Source organism: Meleagris gallopavo, chromosome 29 (genome assembly GCF_000146605.3).
Source record: "Meleagris gallopavo isolate NT-WF06-2002-E0010 breed Aviagen turkey brand Nicholas breeding stock chromosome 29, Turkey_5.1, whole genome shotgun sequence".
NCBI classification, from domain to species: Eukaryota; Metazoa; Chordata; class Aves; order Galliformes; family Phasianidae; genus Meleagris; species Meleagris gallopavo.
Genome location: NC_015039.2, coordinates 3,420,828 through 3,433,179, shown reverse-complemented (window position 1 = coordinate 3,433,179; position 12,352 = coordinate 3,420,828).

Genomic DNA, 12,352 nt, shown 5'->3' with positions numbered 1-12,352 from the left:
TCTCAGCAGGACGAGCCCACCCTGTGTCTCACCGCCCCACCCCACGGGCCCCCAGTGTGCCCAGTGTCACTCCCAGGGGTGGCATCAGAAAGCGAGGGATTCCCTTCCCCTCTGAGCCCCTCCAGGTGGGCTGATGCCCTCTTTTCTCCCTCACGAGGCTCTCGAGACAAAAGCCACATCAAACACTTTTATTTCAAAACATGAAATAAAATTAACTGGGGGAAAGGAGGGGGGGGGGGAGCACGCTCTTCTAAAGAGCACCAAATTGTGTTGCCATGGAAACGGGAGGAGAAGCCCAGTAGCTGATGCTCTCCTGGGGCTTTGGGGCCGGCTGTACCAGCCGAGATGTTTTCTCATCTATCAGTCTCCCTGCTTTCCCCCCTCCCTGCCCCCAGTTTTGATATTGTCTCTGTGACTTTGCAGCTTTCTGCACCCACTGCCTTCTGCCAGCGCCCATCTGGAGGCGGTGGGGTGGGTTTGGTCCCCAGAGGTGAATGGGGAGAAGGCAGGAGCTTGAGGAAGCAGCCCCCCACCCCAATTCTCCTGGCTCTCCACCAAATAAGGACTGCACTGTCCAGCCCTGTTGTAGCTTTCGAGATCAAAATGTGCTTTTTCATTAAAAAATACCTTTTTTTTTCCTTCAAGCATCTTTGCAAACCCTACTTTCAGCAGTGCAGGGAGCTGAGAGCGTTCCCATGCAGCCTTTCCTCCCTTGGCTTCCATTTTATTTGCAAAGGGACCCTGAGGTGCTGCTCTTGGGGAGTGCTGACACCTTGCTGCGCCCTCTGATCTCTCACCTGGTCCTTGCTGGCAGGTTGGTGGGAAGGGGTTTTATTGCTGCCGTTGCAGGGCAACACCTCGGGGTTCCCCTTTGTTGCTGCATGGTTGGTGCTTGGCCCCACAGCTGGGCCCCAGAGCACAGTGCCATCATAGGACGCATGGCTCAGGGCTACAGGTGCAGCACAAGACCAGCATTGCCACCTGGGGGGGTAACCCATCACCCAGCCCTCCCCCATCATTTCTGGGCTCCAATAACTCTCACCTGGTGAAGAGCAGAAGGAATCGCACGCCTTTGCCTTAGGGAAGTGGCAACTGAAATCCTTGCAAGGCCAATTCGCTCCGAAATCAAATGACTTCAGCACATGTTGGAACATGGAAAGGTGTGGAGGGGGAATAGGGAAAGGTGTGGAGGGGTGGGGGTCCCCGTGTGCCCCCCGTGCTGTCACTGCTGCCCGCTCCCATGCAGCTGCACTGCGTCGGGGCTGGGAGAGGTTGGCAAACTATGGAGGGGAGGGGAGAAATACGATGGGATGTAATATTTAATTAGCCCCAAGAGAGCCGTTAATTGGCAGTCTTAATTTGAAGCCTTGCCAGGCTCTGTTGTATTCCTACACTATTTAGCATAAAATGGGTCTCGAAGCTGATCTGTAGGTTGTGCTGATTGGAGTGCTGGTGTGGGGCTGCTGAGGGGAGGGGGCAATGGGATGGGATGGGGGCTCCTGACCCATGGGCTTCCCTTGCCCCCTTCCCTCTCTTACAAGGGGACGTCGCCACCTCCCTGCTCCCATCTTTGCCTTTGAGGGCTCACGAAGTGCTGAGGTTCCTGGGTCCTCACCTCTGGAAGTTGTGGTAGTGGGGGAGGGAGGGGGGGGTTCTGCAGCCCATCTCCATCCTCCCGCATCCGGTTGCCGTGGCAACCAGGTATTTGCACCTGATTCCCATCACCCTCCAGAGGCATCACCCCCTCAACCTGAGGCTGTGGGTCATAACTCACTGGTTTGGTACCACAGTGGGTGGTGTGAGGAAAACTCATCTTGGAAAGGGGAGATCCTCATGCTGCCAGCGTGGTTTGAGCTCAGAACTGGCAGCTTCCAAGCGGCTCCATCCCACATCTGTGCCCCTCTCAGAGCTCATCCATAACACTGGGATGCTCTGGAACTGGCATTACTGAAGGCACTGAGAGCCAAATGGGCCCTTTAAGAGTGGTCGTGTGAAAAGAAATCTTGCTTTTGTGTTATCCCCATCCAAAATACTTACCAGCCCAACAGGAGCTGCACCAGCAGCTTGCTCTCACCCCGCTTTCTCCTTCCACCACCTTTGCAGGGTGCTGCAGCCCAGCCCTGCTGAGCCCATCCATCCCATTCCCCAGCACCTGGCTTCGTGGGGCTTCACCTCTGCACAGCTCCACACACTGCCCTCGTTAGCACTGCTAATGACTGGCACTTTTCTGATGACAGATGTGCTTGTTTTCCAGGGGAGATGGCTCTCCCTTAAAGGCATACAGCCTTGGGTGACAGCGAACATGGAACTGCAGGAAGGGAGAGCTGGGAGGGATTGCAGGAGAGCTAATTTAATTCATCCCTCGCCCCAAGGCAGGATCAAGTATTCCTATGTAACTTGTGGCAGATATTTGTCTGCCTTGTTCTTAAAAGCCTCCAGTGATGGAGATCCCACTGTGTCCCCAGGCTGTCTATCGCCCTGCTCTAATAGTCCTTATTATTAGAAAGTTCCTTTCGCCATCCAGACAAAATCTCCCTCGCTGCAGTCTGAGCCCATTATTCCTTGTCTTTTCTGCAGCAGACACGAAGAACAGATAATTCCTTCCCTCCGCCACTGCTCTGTCTGTGTTTGAGGGTTTGCATTGCTCCTTCCCTTCCCTCCCCTCTTGTTCCCTAGGACAAGCTGTGCTCTGGCTGCAGGCGCAGGGCAACAGCAGTGCTCCAGACCCGTGAGCAGAGCTGCAACAGCATTCTGCTGGAAGCTGTGAGCCCAAGCTTGTCCATTTCCCACCCACCTGCCCGTTTTCTGAGCTCCATTCCCTCTCTGCCCATTGCACCCCCTGTTCCCAGGTCCCGGCTCTGCCCTTCGTTAGGCTGCAGCTCCCATTTGCATGTTCAATATTTAATGGCAAAGCCTCCTGACAGATCTCTTCCTCCCGTCAGCAGTCGGTGGTGTAATGATTGTTTTGTTTCAGGCTGTCAGCTCCGCAGGAGGCAGTTTGCTGATAATCCAGGAGAAGGAATTTGGAGTTTTTTTCCACCCCCATCCCTCTATTCTAAGCCTGTGTACGCAGGGTGTATTTTGCAGGCACGTAATTATTGATATTGAAGGGGGATGCCATCCCCGCCCCTTCTCCCTACATCCTGGTGGGGATCCCTTTGCTTTAGCAGGATTTGGGACCTCCGTGTGCTGCATTTCAGGTGTTTTGATCAGCACATCAAGTGCAGGGGTGACAACGCTTGGTTCTCCTGCACTTTGCACCACGGGTGGGAAAAACCCCTTAAAGCCCCACAGCGTGTGGGATGCTGTGTGTCCCAGCAGCAGGGATGAACCCCAGCTGCGCTCTGGCTCTGTGTGCAGGTGGGTAGATGCTCTCCATCCCTCTGACCCACCCAGCAGCTCCCAACAGCTCCTCCTTGGCTCCTGTGATTCACCGCAGTGCTGCTGGCTTGGCATTACAGTTCACCAAGGTTTTCATTAGGGAAATCGATGAGCCATATCATCCCAGTGCTGTTTTGGTCATCGGAAAAGCATAAATAACAGTGAGACCCATTGGTGTCTCCAGGGCAACATCCGCCATCCAACAGGTCTGTGTGCACAGTGCCCTCAATCTGCCATTCCTGCAAGCTCTCTACCATCCCCGCTCACCCCATCACCTGCACACCCCGAGCTCTGCGGGTGCATTTGTGTCTGCGTTGGGGTAATCATGTGCTACGGGTGCAGAGTATCCAGGACAAATGCACTGTGATGGGCGGCAGCCCCCAGCCCTGCCCACCCCCCACCACCCGGGCTCCGTTTCTTCAGGATTCACACAAATTGTTCTTTTTTCTATAGCGAAATTGCCAGCAATTCTACTCAGTGTGAGCCCGGCAGCGCAGCATCCTGGGATTCCTCCCCTGCCTCCTCCTTCCATCCCTGCTGCCCCAGGAGCTCTTTGCATCCCCCTTTCCCTCTTATCAGCAATGAGATACCCGTGCCCTGCTTCCCCCCACCCTGCCCTGAGCTGTGCACGACTCAGGTGAAGTTTCCCCTCTCCCACCTGCACCCCTCTCCCCCCCCCCCAATTCCCCTTGTTCCCACACAGACCCCACTGCACTGCCTTAGCACGGCGAGGTCACCCCATCCAACTTACCCAGCATCCTTCTTTTCTAAGGATGCTAAAAAAGGCCCCACGGAACACAACAGCTTGAGGTATCCTCCCCACCACCCACCTTCCCTCCGAGGCAGGCAGGCACGAGCTGCCCAGAAATAGAGGCAGAGAGTCCCGCAGGAAGCAGATGGTGGATGGGAGCAGAGCCCGGCTATCGGGTTCTCTGCCGGCTCTGTAGCCGTGCAGTCGTGCTGCTGTCTCAGCCATAAAGCCTGGACTGAGACGGGCTCGTGTTGGGTTCTGTGGGGTGATGAGGGCTTTGCAACGTGGAAGGTGGATTGGGAAGGTTTCCCCAGTGGTTTGAAGCTGCGGTGCTGTCTGAAAGCAGTTCTGCAGGAGAAGCAGGTGGGAACAGCAGGAGGAAACCAGGAGGGGAGAGCTGCAGCTCTGCTCCAGAGCATGGCTGGATTTCAGCTTTGATGAATCCCTGTTCTGTGGTCAAGACTCAACACAGCACAGCAGGTCCTGAGAGTGGGGCGGTGGGGCTGGGAGCCCACATCTCCCCTTTGCATTTCTCCCATTTCCCTGCCTCGCCTCCTGCTGAAAAGCAGTGTGGGCTGTGGGGTGGAAGTGCTGTCCTGGCTGCATCCCCCCTCCCCCCCAAAGCTGGAGGGCAAAGGGAAGTTTCTCCTGCAGGGCTGCAAGCACAGCCCAAGGTCTGCATGGGAACCAAGAGCCCCGTGCTGCAGCCAGGCTGCAATCTCCTGCCACGGCCAATGCTTTTGGGTTCCCAGTTTTATCTGCAGTCCCTGTGCTGGGGAAGGGGCTGTGGAGCTGCATGCGGCCGTAGGAGCAGCTTGGCAGGTGTTCCTGCTGGATACAGGAGACCACGGGCTGCCTGCATCCTTGGCTCTGTCATTGCAGGAAACCAACTTTCAGTGAAGCAGTGATTGCATGCAGGGTTTAATTAGCTCTGGCTGATGAGAGCACACAAATGGGAGGTGTGACTGGCATTTCTGTCCTAAACTGCACCTTATTGGGAAGGTCTTTGTGGCTCAGGTGTGTGCAGGGGGCAGTGGGGTCAGGAGAACTGTGAGCACCCGTCCTCCTGCCCTGCTGCATCCCTGCACTCATTTTGGGGTGCTTTTCAGTTTGGCATCCAGCTCAGCTCTTCTGCACTGAGCTGAAGGACCTGCAGGCTCTGGGCATCGCTCCCTGCGGCCACGTCTGCCAATTCCCAGCTCTCATCCCTGCAGAGCTCTGCATCTGCCCCTTCCAGCTGCTGTCCTGGGAATCGGCCTGAAAGGCACAGCCCACCAGAGCTGCTGTGCTGCATGGGAACAAAGGAGAGAGAAAGGGCTTTTGGGGACGTTTTCTCCCACCAGCTCCATCCGAACCCTTCCCAGAGAAGAGCTCACACCTTTGCCTGCTGTCCCCTTACAAAGCAAAGGGACTCATCTGCAGCATGAGGAGGGTGGCCAGGCAGGGGCATGGCACCACTGGCACCCTCCAAAAGAAATGGAGGATGTGCCATCAGCGCAGGAAGGACTGCCACCTCCCCGGGGAGAGGAGCGATGCAGTCATCAAACTTCAGCTTTTCAGGAACAGACATTTTGTTCCCCGCCCCCTCCCCCCCCATCCCTGCACATTTTTTGACTTTTCAAAAGTTTTCCTCGTCTGTACTGGGATGAACCCAAGTTTTCTAGAAATCTTTGCCAAAACCTTCTTTTGTATGGCAGGAGAGATAATCAACAGCGTTTGGATTGCCAAGTCTGGATCAGGGAGTCAGTGGGAAGCAGCAGAAAGCCACATGCGCTGCTCCTGCTCCTCATCGAGTGCTGCAGAGCTCATCATCCCCAACTGCTGCTGCCTCGTCCTCCTGGGGACAAGGGCTTGGGGACAGGGGTGGGGGAAAGGGTCTGGGGACAAGGGGTGTGGGGACAAGGGTATAGGAACAAGGGCTTGGGGACAAGGGTGGAGGAAAGGGTCTGGGGACAAGAGGTGTGGGGACAAAGGTGGAGGAAAGGGTCTGGGGACAAGGGGTGTGGGGACAAGGGTGGAGGAATAAGGGCTTGGGGACAAGGGTGGGGAAAAGGGACTGGGGACAAGGGGCTGGGGACAGGGGTGGAGGTGAAGGGTGTGGGGACAAGGGTGCAGGGAAAGAGGATGGGGACAAAGGGTATGAGGACAAGGATTTGGGGACCACCTGGTGCTGACCAGTGCACACATCCCTCAGCCTGGACGGAGGGCACAGCCCAATAAACCCCTTCAGTCTTCCCTATGCTCATCTCCTGGGTGCTATGGAAGTGGCTCTGTGTCTGTGACTCCTCCTGGGGAGCTGTGCTGTGCTTGGGGATGGCAGAGCTGCTGCTGATGGGGACCTCAGCCCCATTCCTCCTTTAGGAGCAGTGCTGTGTTCTTACCCTGCACGCTGCTGACGATTCCCCTATCCTTTCTGACCCAGATTCCTGGTTCCTTCTGCTGCAGAAATAGCCTTCAAACTCACTCTTTTCAGACATCCCCACCCCCCGAGCTGCCCCGTGCAGTGCATGGTTCACAGGTACACCCCACCCACCCCTCTGAGTGAGCCCTGGTGGGAGCCCTGGGCAGCACAGACCCCCACCCTGGAGTGGGAGGGCCTGGGGAACCCGGCTGCCCCACTGCTACCCCTCCATTGCTGGGAGCAGAGGGGCTGAACTCTCACCACACCTCCACTGATGGATGAGGGTTGCCTGTGTGCTGCCTCCTGGCCATCAGCTCAAACCCAACCGTGCTCAACCACATTTAATCTTCCCCTCCGAGTCCTCTACCCCTCTCCTTCCCCTTTCTTCTTCTGTTGCTGCAGACAGCCCCGATCTGCTGCTCTGAGCAGAGCTGTGGCATTTACCCATCAGCAAGGTGTTAGCCGTGACTCAGCCTGCTCCTTGCGCTTCCCCATCCACAGAGCCTCAATCTTAACAACCCCTTTTTTGCTTTGCTCACAATATGCCACAGTTCTTCTCTTTCCCACCCCTCTGGAGCCCACCTCAGGGTCCTGCCCAACTTGTCCCCAGCAGCACGAGGCCATCCCTGACCTCAACACACATCATTTTGCCCCCACTGCATCCATGCTGAATGCTGCGCCAAGCTGGCTCTTCTGGCCCAGCAATTTTGCTGCATTGCTCTTCCCTTTGTGCCTCTCTGCTGTTGTTCCTCCTCCCAGAACACACACACACGCACCAAATAGATCAGCTGCTTCTCGTGGCTTTCTGTGACCTCCCCCCGCTCACCCCAGTTCTTCTCCTCTTTTAACTGTCAGCTGCTGCCTCAGATCAACCCCTGATAATGCGTCTCTGTTGGATGATGGCTGAACCTTCCTCAGCTTTCTGCTGAGCTGGTGGGGCTTTGGGGAGTCCCAGCACTGTGTGGAGGGCAGCAGAGGCTCCTCCACTGCTCACAGCCCTCCCAGACACGGCGACCAATGCAATACTGGGGAGCTGAGGTCACCTCCATCATCTGCAGGAAAGCATCCAGGTGCCGGGAGACCTCTGGCTGTCCTCCCCCAGGATCCATGCATGATCTCCTCTCTGGTCAATGCAAATATTTGTCATCTCCAGCATCCATAGAGATGCTGCTTCTAACAAGAAAAATCTTAAAGCTGCACGAGGAAATGAAGCTTCGGGGTTTCTCCCCAGCATTGGGCTCAGCGGGATGGGTGAGGATCCCATCCTGTGAGGATGCTGAGCTGGGTGCCTCCTGGCTGCTGGTGGCATTGGGGGCTTTGGGGGGGGTCACACACTGCAGGAAGGTTGACATTGGGAGTGAGAGACCTGGAGGGGCTACGAGGAGGAAGGGGGGGAGGAGGAGCTGGCAGGGAAGGGCTGGGGCAACAGAGGAGCACCAAGTAGGGTAGGGAGTTCTGGGGAGCAGTGGACCCCCAGAGAGCACAGAAAGATACCAAATCCAGGGTGCAGAGGGAGAACACCTGCCCATCTCAACCTCTATTCCTCCCCTTTCCTTTTCTCTACTGTTTCCTCCCCTCCTGCTCACATCTCCATGCATTATGCATCCACGATCCTTTGCCCACACAGCACTGGTGGGGAGCAGCTGATGGTGCCTCCTTGTGTGGCGTTGCCCCACACAGCTGCCTGCAGAGATGTGCACAGCACACAGAGCAGAGCACAGCCCCACATGGGACACGGGATCCGGACCCAGCTCTCCCTTGTTTAAGTTCCCTTCTATAAAACCCTAGTCTGGCTGCTACATGGTGCCGTGCTCAGCCCCAAAATGCTCAGCCCCAAAACAAGCCTGGTGGAGCACAATTACAACTCACGGTCACAGCTGTCCTCAGTTGCTATGGAGACTTTTCCTCATCCCGATGCCCAGAGGAAAGCAGTGCACACACAGTGATGGGGGCTGGCTGGGGGCTGCTGCTCAGTCCTATGGGGTGGGCAGCACCTGGGGGGCAGGGCCTGGGCCCAGCTCTGCTTTCTGGGGGGTTTCTATGCTGGAGCAGAATTCTTTGCTTCCCTAATAGCAAAAGGGATCCCGGTGCATTGCCCCAGGCTGCTCTTCTCCTTTGGGTTTTGCACTTCTGCAGCTTCAACCCCATTGAGGTGGGATGGTGGGGTGAAGGATGAGGGGGTCCCCTCCTTGCCCTCTGTTTGCTGCACCCCCAGGGCTGCAGGATGGGGGGGCTGAGCACACACCTGCTTTGCAGCACAGTTCCCAACAGAAATCGGGTGCAGACAGGCTCTGAGCAGCACTGCCACTTCCCTGCATGCTCCAGATGGGAAGGGACGTGGAGGCTGCAAAGAGCCCCGTTCTGAGACACCACAATCTATTTGCTTTGCTCACACGTCTGCCAAATACATGTATTATTTAGCTGTTATTAAGCCCTCATCCATCACTGCGAAGCTGGGCAGCCAGCTCCTCCTTTTTTGCATCCCACGTGGAGCGGGTTGGGGAGATCCTTCAGGTTCTGCAGTGTTTCCCCTCCACGAAGCAACTTCTGCTGCCCACCTTCCTGCAGCACTCCAGCCTCTCCCTGTGCTCCCAGAGGGTCACTGCTGGGACTCTGCAAGGCCCCATCACGGACAGCCCTACGCCCTTGAACTGGAGGGGGATAACACAGACCATATTTATCTTTGATGTGCACGATGGGGTGCATTATAAATGGAAACGTGGGGCAGCACAGCCAGCGTGGGCAGCATTGGGAAGCAGGAGGCTGAGATCACGTGCAGCGGGGGGACAGATGTGTGTGGGATGGCTCTGCAAAGCAATGATAAAAATACAAGCAAGGCAGACACCGGTCCTTGGGATGCTCAGAGTTTGCTTTAAAACCCCCCCAACCCAGGGCACAGCTGGAGGCCCTTCTGCCCCCTCGGCCCCATGCCCAGCCGGTGCTCATCAGTGCTGCTTTCGTCACCTACAGAAGAGATGGTGAGCTTGAAAGATGGGGGCACAGACACACAGGGCTGCTTCTTTGGGGTGGGTTTGGTGTTGCCTTCCCTGAGGCTCCCTGTTTAATAGGGCTGTGTGTCCATCCCACTCCCCCAGGTGAAGTGACAGTGGGATGGGTAAAGAGGAAAACATTTGATATCCAGAAGAAATGGGGGTTTGGTGCTGGGGGAGCTTGCAGTGACCAAGAGGGGTTTTGTAGGGCAGATAGGAACACCCTGTCAGCATCGAGGTGTTAAACCCCTTGGGACAACATGGGGACTGTGGCACTGATCCCCACCTGGTGGGGAGCACCTGTGGGGCTCCTGCTCCCCAAAACCTTCCTGATGCACTGCAGGAGGAGGTGCATGATTGTGGGGGAAGGTAGGGCTGCTAAGTGAAGGCAAAGTGTGCCCAAATTTCAGCCTGGGGCCTCGATCCTGGCCCTGCAGAGTGGCTCAGGGTCTCTTTGCTGTGGGATGGAGGGGAGGAACACGAAGGCTGAGCCTCAGCCCTCAATTATTTATGGCACGTTCCTTTTTTGTCTGATTTGTCCTAAAAAGTCCTTTGGATCCCCCGGTTCCTCCCCAGACACGGAACAGCCTTCTGTCTACCACTGCAGCCCCTTCTCTGCCCCTTCCATTGGGGGAGCTGTGCAGAGGGTGGGCAGGGGGCTTAGGGGCAGCTCTTCTCTTTCATCTGGGAGGAGAAGAGCTGCAGCTCTGCAGGGTTTGGTGCTGGGAGCATCCTGGGGGGCAGAGCTGTTCCTGATGGGATCTCAACCCCACAGCTCCATGTGAGTGGTGCCTGTTGCCGTAGCCACAGGGTTACCCACAGTCTCCGCTTTCCTCTTTCAATTAAATCCCCGTCTCTTGTGGCTGCGGGACCTTCCTTCTGCAAAGCCTGGGATAACAGAAAGAAAGAAACTTGTGCTCTATCAGGGCTTCCTTCCGTGGGCTGCTCCCACAGTGCTGTTGGCTCCTGGTGCTGGTGTGTCCCACTCTGCCCGTCCCTATGTGCCTTAACAGCTTTGGAGGTGGCTTTGTGCTCTCCAGAGTGCAAGTTGGTAGGAAGGAGACCAGCAAAGGTCCATAACCCTTCTGCTGATGAGGACAAAGTGCTTGTTTAATACATTTTAGCTTTCAGATATTTCTCCTTAATGCGTTTTGGAAATGAGTGCAGCTCTGAAGAGAACATGTAACTTGTTAGAGAGTAGATGTGCCGATTAGGCTGCGTTTCAGCACGTTTAGAGACGTCTCAGCACCTCCCTTGGATCTGCTGTGATCAAAACTGCTGCTTCCCTGTGAGCCAGCAGCTGTCAGAGCTGCCCTGGGGGGGGGCTGGCATCGCTGTGGGGGTCCTGGGGGGCAGCTTTGGGCATTGCTGGGGCTGTGCAGGTTGTCCTTGCTGTTTCTAGCCGCTTGCTGCGATGTCTGTTCTGGATCTGAGTGGCTCTTGGTGGCCCTGCATGGTCTGCTTCTGCATTGCAAGGGAACATTTTCCACTTTGCTTCTTACATTTTGCCCTGATGCTCTGTATCTCCCACCCCATGGTGACCCGTCCAGCAGCAGTGTGAGGTCTGCAGTGGGGAGCAGTGAGGGGGGGTGTGGGGGGAGGTCTGTCCCCTGCAGGGTATCTGCTCTCCAAAATGCAGGGAGTTTCGGGCCTTCCTGGCAGCATCTCTGCATGCAGCAAATCAGGGCCAGGTCCTCACTGTGACATTTAATGCCAGGGGGAACACGAGCTCCTCTTGTCTGACTGCCAGTGTGACACAAACTGGACCATTTCGCTCTGCATTATAAGCACTTCACCTCCAATTACATCTCTGAAGCACTCCCAGGTCTAACAGCAGCTCGAGGTCTCTTTCTATCCGGATTTTCATTCATGATTTTTCTCCCTCTTTCCCCAGCCAACACACAAAGCTCTCTCTCCCCTTTCTCCCCTCATGACAGGACAGTTTCAGGGCTGCAAATTGGCATGGAGTGCATCACCGAGCAGGGACAGGCTGTGCATTGCCCCCTCCAGGCTCTGCGTGCCGGACCATCCTGCCAGCATCACGTCAGCCCCATCAAGATGCACTTTGCTGCTGCTGCAAAAAAGCTTTTGCCCCACGGACGTGCTCTAATGGAGCAGCTCTCCCCGTGCCACCGGGCAGTGGCTCTCCCTTAATGCAGCGCCGCAGGGGAAGGGGTTGCTGGGGTGAATTGGGGTCTCCCCACTGCTGTCCCTGGGATGGGAGGGACTGGTGGTCCCACAGCCCCCGGGGATGGGAACCACGCTGGGGTGGGGGGTGGGGGGAGGAAATCTGTGAGCCCACCCTGGAAACTGTGCAAATCAAAGCACTGCTTGCCTTTATTGTTCCTGCTCTGTCCGTGCCATTACTTCTGGACTGCAGGGTGGGGTTTGGGGTTTTGTTTTGACCACGAGGTGCCAATCACGGCGATGTGCCATGGGAGCCCTCCGTGCACCCAGTGCACTGCGACTGGGCAGGGGCTGCTCCCCTCTGCTCTGCAGCACTGCTGGACGCGGGCTGAGCCTCTGCACGGATACCCCCATGCAATCACAGCGCTGTGCTGCAGAGGGTCTTCGGTTGCCCGTGGGGAATTGCCAGCTGCCGTGCAATGGGGAGGTCACGCCGGATGCATTATTTGGGAGCTGCTGGTCCTGCAGGCTCCGTTGCTGGCAGCACCGCACCCACCCCATTTTTTCTTCCCCCACCCCGACCTCCTTTCACAACAAAATCAACACCTTGCAGCCAGGCAGCTCGCTGCCCACCCCGCCCCTCTCCCAGTCGCTGGGCAGCTGCTGTTCCGCTGTGGCTTTTCCTCCCTCGCCTCACCCACG